This window comes from Anolis sagrei, chromosome 12 (assembly GCF_037176765.1).
Source record: "Anolis sagrei isolate rAnoSag1 chromosome 12, rAnoSag1.mat, whole genome shotgun sequence".
NCBI lineage: Eukaryota > Metazoa > Chordata > Lepidosauria > Squamata > Dactyloidae > Anolis > Anolis sagrei.
In genome coordinates, this window is record NC_090032.1 from 4267331 (window position 1) to 4271511 (window position 4181).

The following is a 4181-nucleotide window of genomic DNA, read 5'->3' on the forward strand; positions in this document are numbered from 1 at the left end:
TTACTATATCCTGATTTTCTATTATTACTATTATTAAATTTTAATTTTCTATTATTACTATTATTAACATTTAATTTTCTATTATTATTATTTTCTATTGTTCTTTTCTTACTATTATTATTTTCTATAATTAAATCCTGATTTACTACTACTACTATTATTTTCTACTGTTGTTATTTTCTCACTATTATTTTTTCTATTATTACTATTACTATATCCTGATTTTCTATTATTATTTTCTATTATTATTATCTTACTATTATTTTTCTTTTATAACTATTACTATATCCTGATTTTATATTACAATTATTGCTTTGTATTATTATCTAGTATTATTTTTTCTATTATTACTATTATTATCTCCTGATTTTTATTATTATTATCATCATTGATTTCTATTATTATTTAGTATTATTATTTTCTATTATTACTATTATTATATCCTGATTTTCTATTATCATTATTATTTTCTATTATCATTATTTTCTTACTATCATTATTTTATATTATTATTATATCCTGATTTTCTATTATTATTTTCTTAATATTATTATTTTTTATTATTACTATTATTAAATTTTACTTTTCTATCTTTACTACCATTATTATTATCTTCTATTGTTATTTTCTTACTATTATTTTTCTATTATTACTATTATTATATTTTGATTTTCTATTATTATTATTATTATTATTATTTTCTTACTAATATTATTTTCTATTATCACGATTGTTGTTGTATGTATATTACCGTTATGTATTATTTTCTATTATTATTTTCTATTATAACTATTGTTGTATGTATATTACTGTTATGTATTATTTTCTATTATTATTTTTTATTATTACTATTGTTGTATGTATTATTTTCTATTATTATTTTCTTATTATTATTTTCTATTATTACTATTGTTGTATGTATTATTTTCTATTATTATTTTCTATTATTACTATTGTTGTATGTATTATTTTCTATTATTATTTTCTATTATTACTATTGTTGTATGTATTATTTTCTATTATTATTATTTTCTTATTATTATTTTCTATTATTACTATTGTTGTATGTATTATTTTCTATTATTATTTTCTTATTATTATTTTTTATTATTACTATTGTTGTATGTATTATTTTCTATTATTATTTTCTTATTATTATTTTCTATTATTACTATTGTTGTATGTATTATTTTCTATTATTATTTTCTTATTATTATTTTCTATTATTACTATTGTTGTATGTATTATTTTCTATTATTATTTTCTTATTATTATTTTCTATTATTACTATTGTTGTATGTATTATTTTCTATTATTATTATTTTCTTATTATTATTTTTTATTATTACTATTGTTGTATGTATTATTTTCTATTATTATTATTTTCTTATTATTATTTTCTATTATTACTATTGTTGTATGTATTATTTTCTATTATTATTTTCTTATTATTATTTTTTATTATTACTATTGTTGTATGTATTATTTTCTATTATTATTTTCTTATTATTATTTTCTATTATTACTATTGTTGTATGTATTATTTTCTATTATTATTTTCTTATTATTATTTTCTATTATTACTATTGTTGTATGTATTATTTTCTGTTATTACTATTGTATGTATATTATTGTTATGTATTATTTTCTATTATTATTTTCTATTATTACTATTGTTGTTGTATATATGTATATTCCTGTTATGTATTATTTTCTATTATTATTATTATTATTATTATTATTATTATTATTATTATTATTTCTTATGCTCAGCTCAGGCTGCCCGAAAGCTTTTGCTTGGCCCTGTATTAAAACACCCAGGTCGGCTAGCTCGGAAGCCGACTAAAGGGTATTTCAGGACGCCCGGCTCCTCCTCGGCCCTCCGGCTGCAAGATCCGAACCCAGGGAGCCCCCTCGGACCCCGGGCACCCGGTGTCGCTTTGGATTTCGGGCAGCGGACCCTGAAGCCTCCGCCAGACGCCCCAGGAGCCGTGGGACGAGATCTCCGGAGAAAGGCGCCAAGCCGATTCTCATCTCGAACTCCAAATCCTTCCTGACACTTTTGGGCCCAAACTTCTCCTTACTTGTGCTAAAATAGCGTAGATGTTTGGCCACCAAAATGGGAATTATACGGAGAGGAGGGCCCCGTCTGCACTGACCACTGAACGCAGTTCGAAACTGCAGCAGCAAAACAGCCAATGCCCATGAAAGCGAATGAAAGAAGGTCCTTAATGCGCATCGATGCTCAGAGGTTCCCTGTCATCACAAGTTGAGACAGGGAATAGATCATCATCATCATCATCACATTACTATCATCATCATATTATCATTATCACTATCCTCATCATCATATATCATCATCATCATCATCATCACTATTACCATATTACTATAATTATCATCGCTATCTTCATCATCATATATTATTATCTTCATCATCATCACTATCATCATTATATTATTATTATCATTATCTTCACTATCTTCATCATCATATACAATGGTGACATTATCAGCATCATCAATGTCTTCATCATCATATCATCATCATCATAATCATCAATGTCTTCATCATCATCATCATCATCATCATCATATTATTATTATTATTATTATTATTATCATTATCATCATTATCATTTCATCATTATCATTAAGAAGGTCCTTAATGCGCATCGATGCTCAGAGGTTCCCTGTCATCACAAGGTGAGACAGGGAATAGATCACCATCATCATCATCACATTACTATCATCATCATCAGCGTATATTATTATTAACATCATCACTGTCACCATCATATTATCATTATCACTATCTTCATCATCATTTATTATCATCATCATCATCACTATTACCATATTACTATTATTATCATCGCTATCTTCTTCATCATATATTATTATCATCATCATCATCACTATCATCATATTATTACTATCATTATCATCACTATCTTCATCATATTATTATTACCATCATCATCATCACTATCTTCATCATCGTATATCATCATCACCATCACTATCATATTATTATTATTATCATCACTATCTTCATCATCATATACAATGGTGACATTATCATCATCATCATCATCATCAATGTCTTCATCATCATCATCATCTTATTATTATTATTACCATTATCATTATTATCATCATCACCTTCATCATCATATACAATGGTGACATGTTATCATCATTATCATCATCATCATCACTATCTTCATCATCATCATATAATGATTATCATCACTATCTTCATCATCATATTATTAGTATCATCATCATCATCATCATCACTATTTTCATCATGACCATATTATTATTATCATCACTATCTTCATCATCATCATCATATTATTATTAGGATCATCATCATCATCATCAATGTCTTCATTATCATCATCATCATCATCATATTATTATTATTATTATCATAATCACCATCACTATCATCATAATTTATTATTATTATTATTATTATCATCACCATCACTGTCATCATATCACCATCATCATCATCATCACTATCTTTATCATATTATTGTTATCCTCATCATCATCACTTTCTGGAGCTCAGTTGGTTCCAGGCTTTCCTTATGTGATCATCCACACAAATGACCAGCCATTGCCAGAAGGGACAGAGAGTTTCATCTATGCTGACAATCATGCCATCACCACCCAAGCAGAGAGCTTTGAGATGGTTAAACAGAAGCTCTCTGAAGCTTAGTTGCTCTTACTGCCTATTACAGGGAAAACCAGCTGATTCCTAATGTTTAACATTGACACAAATGGCCAGCCACTGCCAGAAGAGACAGAGAGTTTCATCTATGCTGACGATCATGTCATCACCGCCCAAAAAGGGAGCTTTGAGATGGTGGAACAGAAGCTCTCTGAATCTTTAGGTGCTCTTGCTCCATATTACAGGGAAAACCAGCTGATTCCTCATCCATCTAAAACACAGACATGTGCTTTTCACATTCAGAACAGACAATCATCCCGAGCTCTGAGGATGAGCTGGGAAGGAATCCCACTGGAACATTGTAGTACACCCAAATACTCTGGACCATGCTCTGACTTACAAGAACCACTGCTTGAATATCAAGCAAAAAGTGGGTGCTAGAAATAATTTCATATGAAAGCTGACCGGCACAACCTGGGGATCACAACCAGACACA